At 46.5% G+C, this 26,892-nt stretch overlaps 1 long non-coding RNA gene across 1 annotated transcript; it reads right to left on the bottom strand.

The window, feature by feature from the left end:
- Positions 1 to 7,993: 7,993 nt before the first annotated feature.
- Positions 7,994 to 19,555, bottom strand: LOC143807527 (uncharacterized). Its single transcript, XR_013221756.1, has 3 exons — positions 19,276 to 19,555; positions 17,088 to 17,201; positions 7,994 to 8,327 (listed from the first exon to the last, which is right to left on the bottom strand). It is a non-coding gene; the product is annotated as an uncharacterized LOC143807527 (long non-coding RNA).
- Between the last annotated feature and the right edge of the window lie 7,337 nt (positions 19,556 to 26,892).

Below are 26,892 nucleotides of genomic sequence, written 5' to 3'. Positions count from 1 at the left end.
ATTTTATTACAATGTTGTGGTGACCAAAAAAAAGTAATTATGGCATTTCTAGTTTTTTTCTCGTTATGCCGTTTGCTGATCAGATTATTTTACATTTTGATTGGTCAGACCTTTCTGATCACGTCAATTCCAAATTTATTTTTTTTTTAAATGGAGCAAACGCAATATTTCTTTTTCTGATATTTTTATGATATATGATGTAACTGCATCATGCGTTGTGAAGGGGTTAATACTATAATTATTGGCCAAATGGACCAGGTCCTTCTGCCAACTTGGATTTAGCCTGCTCACTGTGAGAAAGCTAAATCCAAGTGGGATAAAGGACCAGGTCCCTTGGAGTGGTTTAATACCAGACTTAGTAAGCTAAAACACCAGGTCCTTCTGCCCACTTAGCTTTAGCTTGCTGTATATAACAAAGTCTAGTGGGCAGCGCAGTCCACCAGTGATTCACCAATCTGATGCACTGTAATGATCCCACTGGTTCACTGTCGGACTTCCGTACTGTAGTGCCCCTGTGTCACGCTGGGGGCAGTCCGGCAATCCAACCTACTACAATGTTTCCGCCAGGTTATGCGTATTGCCGGTCACTGTGCTCCTTGAGTTCACCTCAAGTGACAGTTGACAGCTCAGAGGGTGCTGTGATAACCGCAAACTGCAATCTCCAGTGACCTCAGAGGTGGCGGCTTCCATGCCACCCTTAGTGTGTGTACGGCGGACACGGGGAGGGGTCACGTTTTATGATGTCACTGTGGCTTCTGTATGTATTGGAGCAGGGGATCGTCTTGGGACCTTGATGATGATGATAAATGGGTGAAAGAGGGTGTCTGTTTCTATATTTTAATTACCGTACATGTTTTTAATGTGTTTCTTTATTTTTACTTACAGTGTTAGTAAATGGGGTGTTTCATAGACACCTCTCTATTACTAACCCTGGGCTTGATGTCAGCTGTGATTTTTGACAAATCACAGTTGTAATTATACTTACAGCCCTGGCAAAAATTAAGAGACCACTGCAAAATGTCCAGTTTGTCTGATTTTTCTCTTTCTAGGTATATTTTTGAGTAAAATGTAAATTGTTCTTTTATTCTATAAACGTCTGACATGTCTCAGAATTTTCAAGAAATAAATTTAGTATTTTTTTCTAACAAAGAAAAATGGTCAAAATTAAAAAAAAACAGTGCTTTCAGACCTCAAATAATGCAAAGAAAACAAGTTCATAATCATTTAGAAACAACAGTACTAATTTTTTAACTCAGGAAGAGTTCAGAAATAGTGATGAGTGAACGTGCTTGCCACTACTCGTTACTCGCCCGAGTATCGGGGTACTCGGCGAGCAGCGAGCATTTCCGGTACTATTCGGCGGTAACTGCAGTCTCCACCCAGAAGTTTTAGCGGACTTTAGAGACCCAATCATGGTGCAGAGATTGTCTGCCAGGCCATGAAACGCGGCAGCCATCTTTGTTGTGTCGTGCAGTGATTGGCTGGGCCGTACAGCATCATCCCAAGTATAAGAGACCTGGCGCCGCCCTGCTCGCCGCATTCTGTTCCTGTTTCAGCGAGAATAGGGAGAGCTGCTGCCGAGATAGGGTCAGAATCGTGGTTTTAGAGTGTAGGTCTGCAACTCTTACATCCACAACTCCTCAGAAACCAAAAGTCCTTTTTAGGGCTAATTTGTGGGTCCCGATATTGCAGCACTAGGTAGGCAGGGCATAGCATATCCACATCAGTGCAAGGCCTGCAGGCACTGTATGTGCGTCCATTGCTCCCACTGCATCCCTCCCAAAGCTCCATAACTGCCTGCAGCTGCAGCTTATTTACTGTCTATATATTTATTTTTCCTTCATTTTTTTTCAAAAATCCCCCCCCCCCCAAAAAAAAAATACAGTCTGTTCTGTCATACTGAGGCCTGTTAAAAAGTTATAGTTTGTCAGGCATACGTAGCATAGTTGTCTGTGCGACCCTTGTGCTCCCTTTTTTTTGGTGTTTTAAATTCACTGAAAAAGGCCTCATATATCTGCGTGCTCCATGTTTGGTCATTGGAGGCCGGTGTACTTATTTTTTGACTGTGTGATAGTCAAATTCTATACAGCACTATTTCGTATCAAAAAAATTCAAAGGCTACAGATTTGCCAGTGTGGTGTTTCCGTTACAGCCGTCATATATCTCTGTGCTCCAAGTTTGGGCATTGGAGGCTGGTGTACTTATTTTTTGGCTGTGTGATACTCAAATTCAATACAGCACTATTTTGCATAAATTAACTTAAAAAAAAAATGAATACAGTCTGTTAGGTCAGGCTGAGGCCTGCCTGGTGTTTAGGTTTGAAAAATCATAGATTTGCAGGCATACTGATCACATATTATTTCGCTACTAATAAAGACATTTGTGTTGAGCATTTGAAATAGTGCAGTAGTCCATTTAAAATGGTTAAGGCAAGGGGCAAAGGACGGGGAAGTGGACGTGATGGTGCATCCATAGGATGAGGCCGTGGGCAAGGTGAAAGTAGGCAACAACAAAGACCCACATCTTCTCGCTCGACATTCCTGTCCCAGTTTCTAGGGTACCGCAGCACACAACTATTGAAGCCAGAGCAGTGTGTAACGGTTGTTGGTTGGATAGCGGATAATGCTTCCAGTCACTTAGCCATCACCACCACCACCTTGTCTTTCACACGGTCAAGTCTGAGTAGCCGTGAGTGAGGCCAGGATATTCCTCACCCTGATCCTCCTTCCTCCCACCATGCCGAGTACCCTGAGACAACTGATCCCACACTTGGACACTCTGAAGAGCTGTTCAGTTTTCCATTTCAAGATTCAGAAATCTCTGCAGGTCAACTTGAAGTGGGGAAAGATGAGATCGCATGTAGAGCTGCCCAAAGCTTTGACCAGCCCCAGTCACACGAAGGCAATGGTGGGAAAGTGTCACAAGAGGTGGACCATGATGAGACCTAATTTCTAGAAAGTCAGGAGGAGGAGCAAGGTGCACATGTGGAAGACGAGGTGGTGGATGTCATAGTAAATGACCCAAGCTGGCAGGAGGACATGCGTAGCGAGGACAGCAGCACAAATGGGGAAGGAGGCATATCCCCCAACAGGCAGGAAGAAGCAGTGTGGTGGCCACAGACAGAAGGCGTGCATCCGTTCCCTGTAACACCAACATGAGTGAAGTTGCCATTCCACCTGTGAGATCTTCCCGAGTCTGGCTATTTTTTAAAGACTCTGCCGATAACCCTAAACAGGCCATTTGCAGCACCTGCCATGCCTGCTTCAGCAGGGGTAGCAAAACAACCAGCCTGACCACCAGCATGATCAGGCACATGCAAGCAAAGCACCTGACTTTGTGGGCCGAACCCCAGGCTCGAGGACCACTGCATGCTGGTCACACCACTGCTTCTTCCACTGTTTTGCATAGAAGCCAATCCCTAGTACACCGTGCATGTGAAGATGCCCTGCACCTCTTGTGGCCCCCAGTCAAGCAGCACCATCAGCAAGCCCGTCCACGTCCTTGACCCAGCACAGCATTCAGTTGTCTATAACCCAGTCTTTGGAACACAAGCAGAAATACCCAGCCAACACCCCACAGGCCACAGTCCTCAATTCTATTATTTCTCTTCTGCTTGTGCTAGAAATGCTGCCTTTTAGGCTTGTTGAGACGGAAGCATTCCGCAACCTGATGGGGGCGGTCATCCCAAGGTACTCGGTCCCCAGTCGCCACTATTTCTCTCGGTGTGCCGTACCGGCATTACACCAGCATGTGTCCCACAACATTACCCGTGCCCTCAACAATGCTGTTACCGGGAAAGTCCACCTAACCACGGACACGTGGACAAGTGCTTGTGGGCAGGGACGGTACATCTCAATGACGACACACTGGGTTAACATAGTGGAAGCCGGGACCCAGTTGGACCTTGAGATGGAACACATCCTCCCCACGCTGAGGATTGCTGGCCCTATGTCAATCAGGGTTGCCCCCACAGTCTACAGCTCCTGCACCTCCTCCTCCTATTCATCCTCCATCTCTGAAATCAACACATCAGTCAGAAGCTGGAAGCACTGCAGCACTGCCTCAGCCAAGCGGCAACAGGCTGTGCTGAAGATAATCTGCATAGGTGACAAACCGCACAATGCAGAAGAGTTGTGGACAGCGCTGAAAGAGCAGTCAGATGTTTGGATGACACCGCTGAACCTACAGCCAGGCATGGTCATGTGTGACAATGGCCGAAACCTGGTGGCGGCTCTGAGGCAAGGTGAGCTCACACACGTATCTTGCTTGGCCCATGTGCTTAATCTCTTGGTTCAACGTTTTCTGAAAAGCTACGCCGTCTGTCTGACCATTTTAGAAAGTCAGCTACAGCTTCAGCCGCCCTTGCCGTGCTTCAGCAGCGTTTTCAGATTCCAGCTCACTGACTATTGTGTGATGTCCCCCATCCCCACGCGCTGGAACTCTACGCTGCATATCTTGGAAAGGAGCAGAAGAGGGCCGTTGTTGACTACCAACATTAACAAGGCCGTCGAATTTCAGGTCAGACTCCACACATAAGACCTCAGGAGTGGACATGGATGTCAGACATATATAACATCCTCCAAAACTTTGAGGACTGCACTAAGATGGTGAGTGGCGATGATGCCATAATTAGCATCACTATCCCGCTTCTCAGCATTCTGAAAAACTCTCTGCTCACAATCAAAGAGGATGCATTGCAGGCGGAGCACGAGGACATGGAGCAAGGAAACATACAGGGGGATTACACTCAGCCCAGCCTCATGTCTTCTCAACGTGGATTGGTAGGCAATCAGGAGGAGGAGGAAGAACAGGAGCTACTTTCATGTGCTATAGATGGTACTACAAACACATCTGTATTAGCTTCTGTTCAGTGGGGATGACCTGAGGACAGGGAGGAGGAGGAGGAGGACAGCATCGTCAGTCGTCCTGTTGATGAGGACACGGAAGTCTTGCCTGTTAGCAGTCTGGCAGGCATGGCTGACTTTATGTTGCACTGCATTTCACGTGACCCTCGGATTATCAAAATTTTGGGTGACACTCATTACTGGTTGGTGACACTTCTAGACCCACGCTACAAGGAGAACTTTCAATCTCTTCTGCCTGAGGCAGAGAGGTGTACTAAAATTTTGCAGTACCACAGGGCCCTTGTAGCGGAATTACTTAGAAAATTCTCATGTGAGAACGCTGGCAGCAGACTTCAAGAGTTTGTTGTACAACCAAGGACTCCAAGCAAGAGAGAGACAGAAGTACAATCCAGCTCAGGCAGGGGAACAATGGCCAAGTTCTGGGACAGTTTTCTCAGACACTCCCATCGTGGCGGCACAGAGGCAAGGGGTGCTGTCACAAGAAGTGCAATGTTTCGGAAGATGGTGAGGGAGTACCTTGCAGATCGTGCAAACATCCTCTGGGATTCCTATGTGCCTTTGAATTATTGGGTATCCAAGCTGGACACGTGACATGAACTGGCTGTCTACACCTTGGAGGTCCTGGCCTGCCCTGCTGCTAGCGTTCTGTCAGAGAGGGTTTTTAGTGCCGCTGGTGGAATTATAACAGAAAAGCGCATCCGCCTGTCAACTGAAAATGCTGACAGGCTGACTCTTATAAAAATGAACAAGGCCTGGATTGGGAAAGACTTCTGTATACCACCAAGTGAAAACAGCGAAACATAACCTCAAATACATTCTCTCTTTTGGGGAGGCGTATTCTTATGCACCTCTTCACAACCCAACATGGGTATACGCTTACAGATTTGGTCTGTTTGTTCTTATCCTCCTCCTTATCCTAATCCTCCTCCTCCAGAACCAATATATCACCAGCGTGAACGTGGTCTGTACGGTGCATTTTGGCCAAGGATGCTCTGATGGCACTCTTTTATTTTTTTTTAAAAAGGACAACACATTGGGGAACTGGGCATGACATTACATTGGGCCTACTTCTTAACTCGGTCTCCTGCAAACTGTCCTGTACCTGCCAGTAGATCACCAGGGTGAACGTGCTCTGTACTGTTATAGGCCAGTGAATTTTGGGCAAAGGGGCTGTGCTGGCAATATTTTTTAAAGTCCAAAAAGGACAACACATTGGGAAATTGGGCATGACATTACATTGGGCCTACGTCTTAACTCAGTCGCCTGTTGTGGATTCTGTTTTTGGGCTCCCTCTGGTGGTTACAAGTGGTACTGGGTGACTTTGGTGGGTTGCGGTCTCTGGTTTCCACCTGTCCATCATAGGCTGGGTGTTTCCTATTTAACCTGGCTTTCCTGTCATTCCCTTGCCGGCTATCAATGTAATCAGAGTGTCTCTGTTTGCCTCTGCTACCTGCTCCTATAATCTGCTGGACAAGCTAAGTTCTGATTTTCTTGTTTTTTGTGTTCTGCCTTATCATGTTTTTAGTCCAGCTTGCATACATATGAGTCTTTGCTGCTGGTTGCTCTAGTGGGCTGAAATTACTCCCCATGTACCATGAGTTGGCACATGGGTCCCAGTAATTTCAGGATGGTTTTTTGAAGAAAGGGTTTTTCGCTGACTGCCTAGATCTCTTTTATATCCTTCTGCTATCTAGCTTTAGCGGGCCTCATTTTGCTAAAACTGTTTTCATACCTGCGTATGTGCCTTCCTCTTAATTCACCGTCATTATATGTGGGGGGCTGCTATCCCTTTGGGGTATTTCTCTAGGAGGCAAGAGAGGTCTGCTTTTCATCTTCTAGGGGAAGTTAGTTCTCCGGCTGGCGCGAGACGTCTAGAGTCCCCGTAGGTACGTTCCCCGGCTGCTGATAGTGTTTGTGTTAAGTTCAGGATCGCGGTCAGCTCAGGTTCCATCACCCTAGAGCTTGTCCTATTTTTGTGCTTGCCCTTTTGGTGATTCCCTGCCATTGGAATCATGACAGTCGCCTGCAATCTGTCCTGTATCTGCCAATAGATCACCAGGGTGAACGTGCTCTGTACGGTGCATTTTGGCCAAGGGGCAGGGCCGGACTGGGACTAAAATTCAGCCCTGGCATTTGAAGTCACACAGGCCCACTTGTCGCCTGATGACTGTATAATATCTTTGTACAATTGTAGGTTACAAGAAGTGAGGGGAGTGTAACACGACTATATAACATATAATTACAGCTGTATCCAGCATTACAGCTCAGTCCCCATAGAATATAATGCAGCACAGCCCCCATAGAATGTAATGCAGCACAGCCCCATAGAATCCTGTAATGCAGCACTGCCCCATAGAATTTAATGCAGCCCAGCCCCATAGAATCATGTAATGCAGCACTGCCCCATAAAATCATGTAATGCAGCCCAGCCCCATAGAATCATGTAATGCAGCACTGCCCCATAGAATGTAATGCAGCCAGCCCCCCCCTACAATCCAGTTATCACCCATTGATATGTAATAATAAAAAAACAAAGTCTACTCACCTTTCCTCTTGCCCCGCGCTGCTGCTCCTGGCTCCGGTCTCAGCAGCTGCAGTCTGCCCGCCCGGTCACACAGCAGGTGCGCGATGATATGACGTCATCGCGCACCCACAGTGTCAGCGGCAGGCAGAGCGGGGAATGATGGGAGAGGGAGCGTCAGCAGACGCTCTCTCCTCCATCATTGCATTCAACTGTACCGGTGTCTATGACGCCGGTATAGTTGAATGCGGGGCCGGGAGTGTGCTGACAACGGGGGGAGTGTGCCGACAACGGGGGGAGTGTGCCGACAGCGGCACACTCGAGCGGCCCACTACTGCCGACCCTTCTGGCATTTGCCAGAACTGCCCGATGGCCAGTCCGGCCCTGCCAAGGGGGCTGTGATGGCACTCTTAGTTTTTTTAAAAAGATCCCACATTGTGGAATTGGGCATGACATTCCATTGGGCTGACTTCTTAACTTGCTCTCCTGCAATCTAAAATGTTCCTGCCACTAGATCACCAGGGTAAACATGCTCAGTACTGTTATAGGCCGTTAATATTTGGGCTAGGGGCATGCGATGGCACTAGTGTACTTTTAAAAAAGGTACTGTCGGGGTCGTCACGACAATAACCCTCATTCACCAGTCATCCCAAATTAAAGTATGAGCAGAGCATTTGGTACCGGGTAAGAATGAGTCAGACAAATAGCTGGTTCAATCTCAGTTGATGCTCGTGCGTCTACCAGTATCGGCCACGATCACAGCAACTGCGTTTATTTCCGGATACACAGTACTATATTGTGTGTTAGGAGAAGGAATGCATTGGGCGGGGTTTAAGCAGTATATGTCTAGTATTCAGTCTTTCTGATTTGTCCTGATGTCTCCTGGCGAATCCTCCTTTCTTCACATTCCTCAAGTTTCAATTTAAGAAGAAATGATACTTCTTTCCTCAGAGACAAAAAGTAGGGCAAAGGTGAATACTGGCAGCCATTTTAAATACAATTACATCTACATTAGCTAGCAGATGGGAAAAACTTATTGTTTCACAGTATAAGAATACAACAGTACAAAAAGTGTATGAAGATATATCTTTTCACCTTGACAGTACCCCCTTTGGGGAATTGTTTGGCAGATCATGCACTGTATTACAAGTCTCAGAGACCCACACCACTACATTGGCCCTAATTCTTAACTGTCTCCTGCAATGTCTCTTCCTTATCTCCGACAACATGACCTGGGTGAACATGCTTTGTATTGTTATAGGCCCGTGAAGTTTGGGCATGGGTGGCTGTGATGGCAATAGTATATTTTTAAAAAAGGTACCCCCCATTGGTGAAACCACATCCTTGATAGCAAACACTTCACATTTGTGTACCTTAAAGAGCTCACTGGAAAAGCTCCTTTTTGTGTTGCCTGGTTGCGCAAATTGGACACAATACACTTCATATAAATTTGATAATGCAATGATGTTAGTTTGGCTCAGTAGTTTATTACAAATATTTCTTTGTCCACTATATTAGTTTCTCTCCTTGAGAGCGATAACTTTGGCTGCCTCAAATGTACAAATGGCGAATATACAAATGGCGATTTGTAAACAAGATTGAAATACTGTACACCGAATGCATTCAGACAATCACATAGCTGCATGTCTTGCAAAACATTTACAAATGTGACAGACAATGCTCATAATGCACCATGTTGATAAATGTTTGTTTTCTCACTTCAGAAACAGTTTGAAGCCTCTATATGTTTGCTGTTTGTCGTTGTAAAACATTAAGGTTTACTGAAACTCTGCCTGTGGTGGTTTGATCTAAATCCTTGTGGTTTTTATTTTCTAGTGGTTTATGGCCACTCGTCTGATGACTCCATGATATCTCAGTTTAATACACCCGTGAAAGCTGGCCACTTGAAGGTCTGGGTGAAACTAGAGTTACTACATAGTGTAAATCACTATATAAGACCAGAGAAACATGACTAAGACAGATACCAAAACTGGGGTACCTGTACATGTACAGTGTGCTGATACCTGCATAATTGGGGACGCCCATGCAGTGTAGGTAATCTCAAAGGGGTTCTCTGTCTTGGTGTTGCTTCTCGGATATTCCAGACAGATGATATTTAAAAGCCTCTTGGTGATGATCTAAGTAGACTGTATGAAGTTAATCTTCATATATACACGTAATCAGTATATCTATGTAATCCTTATATGTAATCATTAACTTTTGTATGTTATTGGTAACATATACAAAAATGTACGCACTCACACTATTCAATCTTAATATTCCTTGAATTTTGTAGTTTGCAATGAAATTGCTTTGTATTGCTAGGATTAGACTTTTTTAAAGCCGTATCTGAACCTTAGTGTTAAAAACATGGCAAACACAATTGCCAAATTTCCTGTAAATAATTCTGCAAAGAGGGAACCATCATACCATAAAAAATACGAGTGGATTTTCATGGGCACATCCAGTATGTGTGTTCCAAGGCCTAATGGGGTGCATATGACTATGCAGCAGGGCTGGCCTTGCCGCCAATGTGTAAAACAAAGGAGTACGGAGTACAAAATGCATATTGTGAAGTGGATTTTCATGGGCCCATCCACTATGTGGGTTCAAAGGCTTATTGGGGTGCATATGAATTGGTAGCAGGGCAGGCCTTGAATTCAATGCAACACTTTTTCAGGAGTCCCCCCTGGACATCTTATGACAGGGGTACTGTGGTGCGTCGTAATTCTTGGCAGCCCATCCACTCACAGCATAGGCTACAACAGCTTAGGAGACCCACTGTTTCATATTGGCCCTTTAAGAAGATTAATGCCGCCTGATGCACCAGTAAAAATAGGCTCTGTGACTTTAAGAGTCCCTCCTTTATAAATGAAACAATATGGGTCTGCTTATGTGTCACACACCACATGGCCAGTTAAATGTTACAATGACATTTCCCAGTGAATGCATTTGTAGTGGTTGAAAGCAATGTTAAAGTTGAAAAACACTTCAAAAACGCTGCGTCTGAACTAAGCCTAAGAGGGAGAGGAAATTTTCGGCCTGGGGTTAAATATTTGGCCTTACAGGCCAGCAAAACCCATTTTGGTTTCGTTTTAATGTGTTTTTTGTGGCACCAGGAAAAATGGCATGAATCTCGGAAAAAAATTATTAAGGCTGTGAACTAGGAGTCAGGAATTCTTTCAGGGGCGATCCCCATGATGTTCCTGTGTCTTTTGAGCAGTGTTTCCATCATTTTTAGACCTTAAAAGGACCCCCGGGGGAGATCGTAGTAAAAGTACTTGGGTCTCCCATAGACTTATATTGGGTTCGCTGTTCTGGCTGAGTACCCGAGTATTCCAATTTGCTCGACCCCATCACTATTCAGAAATTAATATTTTGTGTACTAACCATAATTTTTAATCACAGCTTTCATGCATCTTGGCATGCTTTCCAGCAGTGTTTCACACTGCTTCTGGTGCAAAAATGTAAGCAGTTCTTTGTTTGATGGCTTGTGACTATCCATCATCCTCTTGATTACATTCCAGAGGTTTCCAGTGGGGTTCAGGTCTGGAGAATGGGCTGCCCATGGCAGGGTTTTGATGTGGTGGTTTCTTAATTTTGGCCAGAGCTGTATATATTACCCCAGTTGCCACTGCACACATGCAATCAGGAAGAGCTGAGTCGATGCTCAAGAATTAGCGCTTCTTAGGGTATGTTTCCACGGTCAGGAAACGCTGCTTGTTTGACACTGCGCAGAGCTGCAGTGTCAAACAAGCAGCGTCCAGATGTTCCAGCATAGTGGAGGGGATTTTATGAAATCCCGTCTCCACTATGCGTGGAAACCCGCACGCGGCGGCCCTGCGACTCCAGACATGCTGCGCGTCTTTTCAGATCGCAGCATGTCCGTACACCTTGCAGGGACGCAGCGTCCCCGCAAGGCATGTCACAGGGCCCTATGGGAGCGAGCGATCATCCCAGATGTGAAGAGTTAACACATCCGGCATGATCGCGTCGCAGAAAGGGGGCGGGGCTTCGCCGCTGCGGCGATACCGCCGGCCATCCTGACAGTGGAAATATACCCTAATAGATGCTCCATTTCTCGTGCGGCTGAGGACTAGTCTTATTAGTGTTGGTAGGGGCCAATGTCAATGGACCTTCACAGCTTTTTAATATCAGCCCTTAGCTGTCTGTTTTGCCGTAGCTGGTTATTAAAAATAGAGGGGGCCCCAATTAATTTTTTGGATGAGTCCACCCATTTTTTAATAACCAGCAAAGAAAAAGCAGACAGCTGTTCACTGATTAATAAGCTGAAAAGTTAAATCTTTATTGGGCCCTTCCCAGCATAATGAGACCAGCTCACAGCCAATGTGGTCTCGTACTTTCGCGTGGTAAAATGGGGGTAGTAAGCGGTAAAGGTGAAAAATAGAACAAAAAGGGGGTAAGCAGGACAATAGCCCTGAAAACAAATGTGGATAGTAAGATCACTTAAAATAACAGAGAATAAAAAGTAATAATAATCTTGAAAAAAGAGGCATAGGTCCAAATGTAGGAGGAGGTGTAGTAGGTGGATGAGCTTGAGGCGAATGTGGCGATGAAGGTGGAAGAGGCAGGGGATGAAGTATCCAACAGTTTTTTGGAGGATTTTTTTTTTTTTTTTTTTTTTTTTTTTTTTTTTTTTTTTTAGGGACAGCATTTAAAAGAACATAGTATAAAATAAAATAAAAAAGAACAATGTAGATACAGTAGTCGGATGTCCTAGTGGAGGAGGAGGTGTAGGTGGACATTGCAGTGTCGGTGGAAGAGGCAGGCCTGATGGTATCCAACATTATTTTGGTGGATTTTATTTATCTTCCTTTTTGGCAAGGCCCCAAAATAAAACAAATGGCAAATAAAATATAACAATGTCTGGGTGCAGATGGTACCTTTGTCTGGTTTGCCAAAGGCAAAGACAAGTCCTGTGGACTCCACTCCTGGTTTCTTTTAATGAATGCGAGAGTGGCCACGTTGGCTTTGGACAGGTGGATGCGCCTATGTGTGATATCCCCTGCTCTGATAAACAAATGTTCCAACATTACACTTCCCACGGGGCATGCCGGCACTTCCAAGCCTAGGCCATGTGTCCAGTTTGGAAACCAAGAAGTTAAATGGGCAGACCCAACTTAGTACATGCAGACGTGTGGACATAGACATGTACTCTTCCACCATGTTGTTATAACACTGGCACCTGGTTGTATAGACCGTATCAGATGGTGGTGCTGGATGCTGTGTCATGCTGATGAATTTTTTTCACATTTTAGCCATGTTAACCCTCCCTTCTGGGGTGGTGCCACAGCTGCGTTGGCGACTTCCTCCTCCTCTGCGTTGTGTTTCTTCTGTCAGGTGGGAACGCCGTCAGTAGTGCCTCTACCAGCATGTGCTTGTATTCACACATTTTGCCATCCCGCTCCAGTGACGGAACAAATAATGGTACTTTGTCTTTGCAGCAGGGATCCAGCAGGGTGGCCACCCAGTAATCAGTAAGGAAGATCTGGGCAACTCTGCGGTCGTTGCGCAGGCACAGCAGACTGTATTGGCTCATTCCGCCCTCTCTCTGTTGGAGTCTCTCAAGGCTCTGGCCTGGGGCCCCTACTTTTTTCCATCTATACCCTTGGCCTAGGATAACTCATAAAGTCCCATGGCTTCCAGTATCACCTGTATGCTGATGACACTCAGATCTACCTCTCTGGCCCAGATGTCACCTCTCTGCTGTCCAGAATCCCGAAGTGTCTAGCAGCCATATCCTCCTTCTTCACCTTTCGCTTCCTAAAACTCAATGTAGACATTACCGAACTCATCATCTTTCCTCCATCTCGCGTATCCCCCCTACCTGATCTATCTATTATGGTAAGCGGCATCACGCTCTCTCCCACACCTGAAATACGCTGCCTCGCGGTAACTCTCGACTCTGCCCTGTCCATCAAACCGCACGTCCAAACTCTTGCCACCTCCTGTCGCCTCCAACTCAAACATATTGCCATAATCCGTCCCTTCCTCTGCCCTTAATCTACTAAAATGCTTGTGCATGCCCTCATCATCTCTCGCCTCGACTACTGCAACATCCTCCTCTGTGGCCTCCCCGCTAACTCTCTTGCACCACTCCAGTCTGTCCTCAACTCTGCTGCCCGGCTAATCCACCTCTCTCCTCGCTACTCCCCTGTTTCTCCCCTCTGCAAATCCCTCCACTGGCTCCCAATTCCACAACGAATCCAGTTCAAACTACTAACACTGATCTACAAAGCCATCCACAACCTGTCCCCTCCCTATATCTCTGAACTAATCTCCCACTATCTTCCCTCACGTAATCTCCGATCCTCCCAAGACCTCCTACTCTCCTCCACACTTATTCCTCACAGAACCGCCTCCAAGATTTCTCCCCAATATCCTTCATCCTCTCGAATTCCACGCCTCAACACGTCCGATTATCCGCCACCCTTGGATCCCTCAGATGGAACCTGAAAACTCATCTCTTCAGGAAAGCCTACAGCCTGCAATAACCATTCTGCCGCCTCACCACCACCAGAGCTACTGCACCCCGACCTTTTGTCTCTTCCCCATTATCCCATAGAACGTAAATCCGCAAGGAAATGAAATTTCAACTCATAGCTGTCAAACAAGTTTATTACAAGACGAATAGTTAGAAATAAAAAAGAGAAATATATAAGTATGCATACATACAAATCAATAATAAAGAGTTTTAGAAATCAAAACAATGAATTAAACATTAAAGACAGATTGGTAAAAAATGTGTTTTTCTTTTGTTATTAAAGTCCACTGTGCTTTAGCTGCAAAAATTGTATTGTGGTGCTTAAAGGCAACCTGTCACCCCCAAAATCGAGGGCGAGCTAAACCCACCAGCATCAGGGGCTTATCTACAGCATTCTGTAATGCATTCTGTAATGCTGTAGATAAGCCCCCGATGTATCCTAAAAAATGAGAAAGAGGTTATATTATACTCACCCAGGGACAGTCCCAGTCCTGTCCGATGGGCATCGCAGTCCGGAGCCTCCTATCTTCATCAGATGACGTCCTCTTCGTGTCTCAATTCAGTAGACAGCGGGATGCCATACAGAAAAGAAAAACGATCACAATTGTGGGTATCCCCAACGTTTCGGCATCAAATAGCCTTTCTCAAGGGGTATCAGTTTATTTGTGATGCGACCAACAAGGTGAAAGGCTCCCGCTTAATCTTTTCAGCGTCCGGAACAAGGCTCCAAGTAAGGACAAAATGCTGCGGTCAGGTTTTGTCCTTGTCATTTTGTCCTTACTTGGAGCCTTGTTCCGGACGCTGAAAAGATTAAGCGGGAGCCTTTCACCTTGTTGGTCGCATCACAAATAAACTGATACCCCTTGAGAAAGGCTATTTGATGCCGAAACGTTGGGGATACCCACAATTGTGATCGTTTTTCTTTTCTGTATGGCATCCCGCTGTCTACTGAATTGAGATAATAAATATACATTTACTGCTGAAGATTTATGGTGTGCCGGAGTTATCTATAATACAGGTCCTTCTCAAAAAATTAGCATATAGTGTTAAATTTCATTATTTACCATAATGTAATGATTACAATTAAACTTTCATATATTATAGATTCATTATCCACCAACTGAAATTTGTCAGGTCTTTTATTGTTTTAATACTGATGATTTTGGCATACAACTCCTGATAACCCAAAAAACCTGTCTCAATAAATTAGCATATTTCACCCGTCCAATCAAATAAAAGTGTTTTTTAATAACAAACAAAAAAAACATCAAATAATAATGTTCAGTTATGCACTCAATACTTGGTCGGGAATCCTTTGGCAGAAATTACTGCTTCAATGCGGCGTGGCATGGAGGCAATCAGCCTGTGACACTGCTGAGATGTTATGGAGGCCCAGGATGCTTCAATAGCGGCCTTAAGCTAATCCAGAGTGTTGGGTCTTGCGTCTCTCAACTTTCTCTTCACAATATCCCACAGATTCTCTATGGGGTTCAGGTCAGGAGAGTTGGCAGGCCAATTGAGCACAGTAATACCATGGTCAGTAAACCATTTACCAGTGGTTTTGGCACTGTGAGCAGGTGCCAGGTCGTGCTGAAAAATGAAATCTTCATCTCCATAAAGCATTTCAGCCGATGGAAGCATGAAGTGCTCCAAAATCTCCTGATAGCTAGCTGCATTGACCCTGCCCTTGATGAAACACAGTGGACCAACACCAGCAGCTGACATGGCACCCCACACCATCACTGACTGTGGGTACTTGACACTGGACTTCAGGCATTTTGGCATTTCCTTCTCCCCAGTCTTCCTCCAGACTCTTGCACCTGGATTTCCGAATGACATGCAAAATTTGCTTTCATCAGAAAAAAGTACTTGGGACCACTTAGCAACAGTCCAGTGCTGCTTCTCTGTAGCCCAGGTCAGGCGCTTCTGCCGCTGTTTATGGTTCAAAAGTGGCTTTACCTGGGGAATGCGGCACCTGTAGCCCATTTCCTGCATACACCTGTGCACGGTGGCTCTGGATGTTTCCACACCAGACTCAGTCCACGGCTTCCTCAGGTTCCCCAAGGTCTGGAATCGGTCCTTCTCCACAATCTTCCTCAGGGTCCGGTCACCTCTTCTCGTTGTACAGCGTTTTCTGCCACATTGTTTCCTTCCAACAGACTTACCATTGAGGTGCCTTGATACAGCACTCTGGGAACAGCCTATTTGTTGAGAAATTTCTTTCTGGGTCTTACCCTCTTGCTTGAGGGTGTCAATGATGGCCTTCTTGACATCTGTCAGGTCGCTAGTCTTACCCATGATGGGGGTTTTGAGTAATGAACCAGGCAGGGAGTTTTTAAAAGCCTCAGGTATCTTTTGCATGTGTTTAGAGTTAATTAGTTGATTCAGAAGATTAGGGTAATAGGTCGTTTAGACAACCTTTTCTTGATATGCTAATTTATTGAGACAGGTTTTTTGGGTTATCAGGAGTTGTAGGCCAAAATCATCAGTATTAAAACAATAAAAGACCTGACAAATTTCAGTTGGTGGATAATGAATCTATAATATATGAAAGTTTAATTGTAATCATTACATTATGGTAAATAATGAAATTTAACACTATATGCTAATTTTTTGAGAAGGACCTGTATATTGGACTCTTTTTCTCCAGAGCACCCCTGCCTAAGTATAGTGAGCACCCTTGACTTTTGTTTTGGTCCTCTTCGTGTCTTCACGCTGCGGCTCCAGCACAAAGTACTGCAGTGTGCAGGCCCCTCTGACCTTTCCCGGCGCCTGCGCACCACAGCGTGAAGACAAGAAGAGAAAGTCATCCTATTAAGATGGGAGGCCCAGGACCGGACCGCGACTTGGATCGGACCGCCAGCGTGAGTATAATATAACCTCTTTTTCTCATCTTTTAGGATACATTGGAGGCTTAACTACAGCATTACAGAATGCTGTAGGATAAGCCCCTGACGCTGGTGGGCTTAGCTTACCATCGATTTTGGGGGTGACAGGTTCCCTTGGGGAGACTGAGCCGGGGGGAGGGAGAGCGGGGGAGGGAGAGCGGGGGAGGGAGAGCGGGGGAGGGAGAGCGGGGGAGGGAGAGCGGGGGAGGGAGAGCGGGGGAGGGAGAGCGGGGGGAGACAATTTAGTAATTATACTCATCTATCTGACATTATCAGACGCCCACAGTGTCATCCCTTTGGGTCCTCACATGGATTGTGGGGGCACCGCCATTCCACTTGGTGAAAAGAAGTCCAGTGATGAAATGACATCTGCAGGGAGGTCACTGCTCTGGAGGGCACAGGATGGGGAAAAGTCACAATACCTAGAATAAAACAGAAAAAAAATCATGCAGAAAACTGGATACAAGTAGTGGCTGACACCAGTGGCCACCGGGCTAATACTGACCAGCACAGAGTGCGAGGGGAGAATAAAGTCAGGGATCTGGAGACATTGTTGTAAAGCTGCTTCGCTCCCAGAGGTCATAGCTCAGTCATCAACCTGACAGCATGTGTCCCCAATAATATTAATGAGAACACATTTTATGTATAAAAAAAAAAACAAAAAAAAAAAAGAAAAAAAAACCAGGACCGACCCCTCACCACCAGGCAGAGATTCTCATGCTAAGTAATATCAATCCCTCAGATCTCCATCATCATTCATCCCCTCCCCTGTTCGCCCCCACACACGTAGCACTATACTTTCCTGCACCCCCCCACCGCAAGTGACATCACACACACTGACCTGCACACCACACAGACCCATGCGAGTAACATCAGCCCCATTCTCCCCAGGCAGCCCCATGCAAGCAACATCACCCCATTCTCCCCAGGCAGCCCCATGCAAGCATCACCACCCCATTCTCCCCAGGCAGCCCCATGCAAGCAACATCACCCCATTCTCCCCACACACGTAGCACTATACTTTCCTGCACCCCCCCACCGCAAGTGACATCACACACACTGACCTGCACACCACACAGACCCATGCGAGTAACATCAGCCCCATTCTGCAGGTAGACCCCCTGCACGCAGATCCCCCACGCATGCAACATGCCCCCCTTCCCAACAGACACCCAGCACTGCTAGCAAGGAACATGACCCCCTTCCCACTGAGACCCCCAGCATGCAGTCACCCTTCCCCAGGCAGGCCCCTCCAGCACGCAGTCCCATGCAAACAACATCTCCCCCTTCTCCCCAGGCAGATCCCCCCCCCAGCATGCACATGCAGCCCCATGCAAGCAACATCACCCCATTCTCCCCAGGCAGACCCATGCAAGCATCACCCCATTCTCCCCAGGCAGCCCCATGCAAGCAACACCCCCCCATTCTCCCCAGCAGCCCCATGCAAGCATCACCACCCCATTCTCCCCAGCTGCCCCGTGCAAGCAACACCCCATTCTCCCCAGGCAGCCCCGTGCAAGCAACATCACCCCATTCTCTCCAGGCAGCCCCATGCAAGCAACATCACCCCATTCTCTCCAGGCAGCCCCATGCAAGCAACACCACCCCATTCTCCCCAGGCAGCCCCATGCAAGCAACATCACCCCATTCTCCCCAGGCAGCCCCATGCAAGCAACATCACCCCATTCTCCCCAAGCAGCCCCATGCAAGCAACATCACCCCATTCTCCCCAGGCAGCCCCATGCAAGCAACACCACCCCATTCTCCCCAGGCAGCCCCATGCAAGCAACACCCCCCCATTCTCCCCAGCAGCCCCATGCAAGCATCACCACCCCATTCTCCTCAGCTGCCCCGTGCAAGCAACACCCCATTCTCCCCAGGCAGCCCCGTGCAAGCAACATCACCCCATTCTCTCCAGGCAGCCCCATGCAAGCAACATCACCCCATTCTCCCCAGGCAGCCCCATGCAAGCAACATCACCCCATTCTCCCCAGGCAGCCCCGTGCAAGCAACATCACCCCATTCTCCCCAGGCAGCCCCGTGCAAGCAACATCACCCCATTCTCCCCAGGCAGCCCCGTGCAAGCAACATCACCCCATTCTCCCCAGGCAGCCCCATGCAAGCAACATCACCCCATTCTCCCCAGGCAGCCCCATGCAAGCAACATCACCCCATTCTCCCCAGGCAGCCCCATGCAAGCAACATCACCCCATTCTCCCCAGGCAGCCCCATGCAAGCATCATCACCTCATTCTCCCCAGGCAGCCCCATGCAAGCAACATCACCCCATTCTCCCCAGGCAGCCCCATGCAAGCAACACCCCCCCATTCTCCCCAGCAGCCCCGTGCAAGCAACATCCCATTCTCCCCAGGCAGCCCCATGCAAGCATCACCACCCCATTCTCCCCAGGCAGCCCCATGCAAGCAACACCCCATTCTCCCCAGCAGCCCCATGCAAGCAACACCACCCCATTCTCCCCAGGCAGACTCCCACTTACCTGATCTATGACTTTGGAGAATGACCCCATAATACCCCAAATCTTGCACAAAAATCCTCGAAATCCAGCCATGACATCCACAGCCTCCTCCTGTCTGCTCTGCTCTATGGAGGAAGAGGCAAATCCTGCACAAAACACTCCAAAACCAAATCCTGCACGAAATCCCGCCATGACATCCACAGCTTCCTCGTGTCTGCTCTGTCTGTTCTATGGAGGAAGAGGCACCGCCCCTTCCGGTCACATGGGCAGAGGTCCTTTAGCCGACTTGGATTTAGCCTCTACCGTAAGAGAAAGCAGAGTGTAGTGTGAGGAAGGGAAGAGAGAGCACATGGAGTTTTCAGGGGTTGGAGCTATGGAACGCTCACCTTAGGATTACAATGAGAACAGGGCACCAGAGCCTAGGCTACCAGGGATTGCAAATCCTGGGAGCAGAATCTGGAGACCAGAGGGACTGCATGTCCTCTGGTCACCCCTGCAGCACCAGAAGCAACACATTACAGAGAGTTCAGAGCTGGAAGTACAGCTTCCAAAAGGGGCTCGCAATGTATGTATGCTGCAGAATAGACAAGCAGGGAGTACAGATCAGCTCACAAGCTGCTGAATCTCCAAAGAGAAAGACACAGAAAGGAAGGCTCATTCTACCGACTTAGTGGAGCAGACTCCAGCATCTTCCAGACCGGCTGGAGCTTGTACTCAGTGACCAGTACCCCTTGGATTCAACCTGCATCCATCATCAGTAAAGGTAAAGACTGAATTCCTTTGCCTCCTTGCTTCTTTCTGCTGCATTGCTCACTACAACTTCCATAATTGCCCCAGGGACATGCTCCTGCTGAGGGGAGTGATCCATCTTGCTGCATTACCATCTATCTATCTATTACCCCACTTGAAGTGCTAGCCATCCCTAGCCAGACACCTCAGCTGGCGTCACGATTAGTGATGAGCGCATGTACTCGTTGCTCGGGTGATCTCCGAGTATTTGTTAGTGTTCGGAGATTAAGTTTTCATCGCAGGAGCTAAATGATTGACAGCTACTAGACAGCTTGATTACATGTGAGGACTCCCTAGCAACCAGGCAACCAGCACATGTACTCCGGCTGGGTAGTAGCTGTAAATCATTCAGCTGTGGCGATGAAAACTTAATCTCCGAACACTAACAAATACTTGGAGATCACCCGAGCGTGCTCGGGAAAACCAGAGCAACGAGTACACTCGCTCATTACTAGTCACGATTAGTGTTGAGCATTCCGATACTGCAAGTATCGGGTATCGGCCGATATTCGTGGTATCGGAATTCCGATACCGAGTTCCGATACTAGGATACCGGAATCGGAAGTTCCCATAATTCAAAGAGCCAGAATTAAGCCAATGAGGAATCATTAGAAGTGTGGGCACATCCTGTTCTGCATGTTAGGCATGTAACTACTGGCATGGCTGTGATTGGCTGCTGAAATGATGTCATGATGCACTATAAAAGTCGCCGCCGCCATTTTGGGTTCACTCTGCTGTGAATTTACTTTGGGACAAGACGCTGCTGTTCTGACTGAGGAATAGATTGAGATAGCGATTTGCTTCATTGTGCTTTACCCAGGCTAATTTAGCAACCGCTGTGTGAGAACCTTGTTTTTGCCTTGCAGCGCTGTTCACGGCTGTCTGCAAGCTCTGTGTGTGAGTGCAGCTCACTCTGTAGTCTGGTCTGCAGCCACCGCTGGTTGTAGTCAGCTCAGGATGCATAACTGCCTCATACCGTTCCATTGTCCTTTTTTCAACTAGTGCAGCCTGCTGCACATTTTTTCAAATGTATCCTATTAGTGGCTTTCCATCCGTATCCTGCTAGATTGTGGAAAAACACTATATAGGATTACATAGAGGAGGTTTTGAAGAAGAAAGTGTGGGAGAAGTTAAAAAGAAGGTGAAGAGCATGGAAGTAGTGAAACATAAATATCTGACAAAATATAAAACATCTTAACATAGTCAATATCTTTGTAACTCCGAACGTCTTAAAAAAAAAAATAATTCCTGCTATTTATATACTTGATTGGCCTAAACCTCTGTGCCTTTAATGTCTCCTCCACCTCCCCCAATACATCTTACATTATTCTTAGTTGTTTTCCTTCATGTAGAATTAACCTACAAGGAAAGAAAGGGTTTATTTTAATTCCGATATTTTTGTCCCATTGACTTGCATTGGTATCGGGTATCGGCGATATCCGATATTTTTTGAATATTGGCCGATCCAATCCGATACCGATACTTCTGGATATTGGAAGGTATCGCTCAACACTGGTCACGATACAACCGTAAACTATTATCCCCTGTAAATATTCCCTTTTAATTTGTCTGGTCAGGGCAAGCACGTTGCAGGATATTCGCTACTGTGACATCCCTGATAGACTGCCTGCCTGGCAACCGAGTTCCCAGGCTCGCGTGACCGCGGCATCATTATCAGCATTAGTGGCAGCAGAGCAGTGTGGAAGACAGTCAAATAGTACAGCCAAATAAATAATTGACATCAGCTGTAGATGGATAAAAGTCGGAACTGATCTGTGCCTGATTCATTTTGACAAATGTAAGGTTTTACCAGCTTGTGAAGTATAACCTGGTCCAGTTGGGTGTGTCTCAGCCACCAGCTGTGCTGAATACTCTCCCTAAATGCAGGGCCGTATTTAGAGTTTATGCTGCCCTAGGCACTTTTCATGCTGCCTCCCCCATTGGGGAGTGTGACTAATGCAGACACTGTTGGCAGTGACTTAGGCTACTTTCACATCAGCGATTTTTGCCATTCGCAGCAGATCCGGCAGTTTTTCCTCATCTGCCGCGTAACAGATCACTTACGGTAACACTGCGTTCGGCCTCATTCATTCCCTATGGGATTTGCGGACATGTGTGGCACTTGCGGTTTTGCTGCGATCTGGCAAATGCGGTACTTGCAGCAATGGAAAAAAACGCTGCTAGCAGTGTTTTTTTGTCTCACCGTAAGTGCAAAACCGCAAGTGCCGCACATGTGCGTAAGTAGCCATCACTACCTGTCCTGAGCTAATGCTAGCTCATCCCTAACCATCCCTCTCTGACCTAAAACTACACTATAAAGCTTTAGAAAAACAATTTATTAACTGACATATTCCTATGATAATGAGGGCTCCAGGCTACAGCATAAGTGCATTGTTTTCCCTGCGGAGGGCTTCAGGAAGATGGCCGCCATAGGCGTTGCATGCGCAGACTGAGATTGCATCTGGACTAAGATCCCAATCTACGCATGCGCCGCCTTCGGTGGCCCACAGCTTCAGAAATATGGCCGCCAGGAAAGCAACGCACTCCACTTAGCTCACCGCCAACATCGGGCCCGCAGCATTACACCGCTCGGACACCCCCTCCTCTCATTCAGGGCCCACTGCATTGTCCCACTTCTGCCACTGCAGACTTCCAGAGGAAGGGACTCGGCCTCCTGTGATCCTGCTTACAAGACAGGAGACCATTATTACAGGACAAGGTATGTGATTACAGGACCGGGGATGTGATTACAGTACAGGAGACTGTTATTACAGGACAGGAGATTTTTATTACACGACAGGGGACATTATTACAACACAGGGGACATTATTACAAGACAGGGGACGTTATTACAGGACAAAGGATGTTATTACAAGACAGGGGACATTATTACAAGACAGGTTACGTTATTACAAAACAGGGGACGTTATTACAGGACAAAGGATGTTATTACAAGACAGGGGACGTTATTACAAGACAGGTTACGTTATTACAAGACAAGGGACTTTATTACAAAACAGGAGACGTTATTGCAAGACAAGGGACGTTATTACAAGACAAGGGACGTTATTACAAGACAAGGGACGTTATTACAAGGCAGGGGACGTTATTACAAGACAAGGGACTTTATTACAAAACGGGACGTTATTGCAAGACAAGGGACGTTATTACAAGACAAGGGACGTTATTACAAGACAAGGGACGTTATTACAAGACAAGGGACGTTATTACAAGACAAGGGACGTTATTACAAGACAAGAGACATTATTACAAGTCAGAGGATGTTATTACTGGTCATAGGACGTTATTACAAACCCAGGGAGGTTATTACAAGACAGGGGATGTTATTACTGGACTGGAGATTTTATTACAGAGTGAGGGACGTTATTACAGGGTGGGGACATGTGTATATATATCACACATACACTGCAAAGGGGGCACAGTATACACACAGATAAACTGCACGGGGGGCACAGTACACACATACACTGCACAGGGGGGGCACAGTATACACTGTGTGCAGAATTATTAGGCAAGTTTTATTTTAGAGGACTATTTTTATTATTGATCAACAACTATGTTCTCAATCAACCCAAAAGGCTCATAAATATCAAAGCTTAATATTTTTGGAAGTTGGAGTGGTTTTTTTTTAGATTTGGCTATCTTATGAGGATATCTGTTTGTGCAGGTAACTATTACTGTGCAGAATTATTAGGCAACTTAATAAAAACAAAATATATTCCCATCTCACTTGTTTATTTTCACCAGGTAAACCAATATCACTGCACAAAATTTAGAAATAAACATTTCTCACATGCAAAAACAAAACCCCCCAAAATTAGTGACCAATATAGCCACCTTTCTTTATGATGACACTCTGCAGCCTTCCATCCATAGATTCTGTCAGTTGCTTGTTCTGTTTACGACCAACATTGCGTACAGCAGCCACCACAGCCTCCCAGACACTGTTCCGAGAGGTGTACTGTTTTCCCTCCCTGTAGATCTCACATTTTATGAGGGACCACAGGTTCTCTATGGGGTTCAGATCAGGTGAACAAGGGGGCCATGTCATTATTTTTTCTTCTTTGAGACCTTTACTGGCCAGCCACGCTGTGGAGTATTAGAAGAAATACCAGTTAAATCAAAATATCCAACTATTTAGCATTACTCTTTTACAAATTACATGAACAGGAGAACCAAGAGTTTACTGAATAAACTATTTATTAAATCCAAAGAATTTTTACAATTTAAGAATGGATATTACATATCAAGTACATACAATGTGAACCACCCAGGTGGATGAATATGACCAAAGGTCCAGAGAAATCCGGATTAAGCAGGCTATTGCAACATACATATGAAAGCAGCAACGACTCAGTGTGATTTTAATCATGGAAGACTAACACTTCATGTTCAATGCTCATTCAATGAGCCGCCCGTTACAAAGCATAAGTACCCTTAAATACAATAGCCTGTTTGCATAACAAAATTAAAGGTGATAATTACCCATTACTAGTTTCCAGTTCTCCCGGGGACCTCGATCACCCCAACGCGCGTTTCGCGTGCTTGTGACAGCCTCGCTTCCTCAGGGGGCGTCTCACGCCCCCTGAGGAAGCGAGGCTGTCACAAGCACGCGAAACGCGCGTTGGGGTGATCGAGGTCCCCGGGAGAACTGGAAACTAGTAATGGGTAATTATCACCTTTAATTTTGTTATGCAAACAGGCTATTGTATTTAAGGGTACTTATGCTTTGTAACGGGCGGCTCATTGAATGAGCATTGAACATGAAGTGTTAGTCTTCCATGATTAAAATCACACTGAGTCGTTGCTGCTTTCATATGTATGTTGCAATAGCCTGCTTAATCTGGATTTCTCTGGACCTTTGGTCATATTCATCCACCTGGGTGGTTCACATTGTATGTACTTGATATGTAATATCCATTCTTAAATTGTAAAAATTCTTTGGATTTAATAAATAGTTTATTCAGTAAACTCTTGGTTCTCCTGTTCATGCACGCTGTGGAGTAGTTGGAGGCATGTGATGGAGCATTGTCCTGCATGAAAATCATGTTTTTCTTGAACAATACCGACTTCTTCCTGTACCACTGCTTAAAGAAGTTGTCTTCCAGAAACTGGCAGTAGGTCTGGGAGTTGAGCTTCACTCCATCCTCAACCCGAAAAGGTCCCACAAGTTCATCTTTGATGATACCAGCCCATACCAGTCCCCCACCTCCACCTTGCTGGCGTCTGAGTCGGAGTGGAGCTCTCAGCCCTTTACTGATCCAGCCTCTGGACCATCCATCTGGCCCATCAAGAGTCACTCTCATTTCATCAGTCCATAAAACCTTTGAAAAGTCAGTCTTAAGATATTTCTTGGCCCAGTCTTGACGTTTTATCTTATGTTTCTTGGTCAAAGGTGGTCGTTTTTCAGCCTTCCTTACCTTGGCCATGTCCCTGAGTATTGCACACCTTGTGCTTTTGTTACTCCAGTAACGTTGCAGCTCTGAAATATGGCACAACTGGTGGCAAATGGCATCTTGGCAGCTTCACGCTTGATTTTCCTCAATTCATGGGCAGTTATTTTGCGCCTTTTTTGCCCAACACGCCTCTTGCGACCCTGTTGGTTATTTGCCATGAAAAGCTTGATTGCTCGGTGATCACGCTTCAAAAGTTTGGCAATTTCAAGACTGCTGCATCCCTCTGCAAGACATCTCACAATTTTGGACTTTTCAGAGCCCATAAAATCTCTCTTCTGACCCATTTTGCCAAAGGAAAGGAAGTTGCCTAATAATTAAGCAAACCTTATATAGAGGTTTGATGTCATTAGACAACACCCTCCTCATTACAGAGATGCACATCACCTGATTTACTTAATTGGTAGTTGGCTCTCAAACCTGAACAGCTTGGAGTAGGACAACATGTATAAAAAGTATCATGTGATCAAAATCCAACTTGCCTAATAATTCTGCACACAGTGTACACATAGATACACTGCACAGGGGGGCACAGTATACACACAGATACGTGGCACAGTATACACACAGATACACTGCACAGGGGGCACAGTATACACACAGATACATGGCACAGTATGCACACAGATACACTGCACAGGGCGGCACAGTATACACACAGATACACTGCACAGGGGGGCATAGTACACACACAGATACACTGCACAGGGTGGCACAGTATGCACACAGATACACTGCACAGGGGGGCACAGTATACACAGATACAATGCACAGGGAGCACAGTATACACACAGATACACTGCACAGGGGGCACAGCATACACACAGATACACTGCACAGGGGGGCACAGCATACACACAGATACACTGCACAGGGGGGCACAGAATACACACACAGATACACTGCACAGGGGGGGCACAGTATGTAAACAGATAAACTGCACAGGGTGGCACAGCATACACACAGATACACTGCACAGTATACACACAGATACACTGCACAGGGGGGCACAGTATGCACACAGATACACTGCACAAGGGGCACAGTATACACACAGATACAATGCACAGGGGGCACAGTATACACACAGATACACTGCACAGGGAGGCACAGTATGCACACAAATACACTGTACAGGGTGGCACAGCATGCACACAGATACACTGCACATGGGGGGCACAGCATACACACAGATACAGTGCACAGGGTGGCACAGTATACACACAGATACGCTGCACAGGGGGGGCACAGTATGCACACAGATTCACTGCACATGGTAGCCCAGTATACACAGATACACTGCACAGGATGGCACAGCATACACACAGATACACTGCACAGGGGGGTACAGTATACACACAGATACACTGCACAG

Source organism: Ranitomeya variabilis, chromosome 2 (genome assembly GCF_051348905.1).
Source record: "Ranitomeya variabilis isolate aRanVar5 chromosome 2, aRanVar5.hap1, whole genome shotgun sequence".
Lineage (NCBI taxonomy): Eukaryota > Metazoa > Chordata > Amphibia > Anura > Dendrobatidae > Ranitomeya > Ranitomeya variabilis.
The sequence above is the reverse complement of the archived record's forward strand: the minus strand, read 5'-3'. Positions and strand labels throughout refer to the sequence as shown.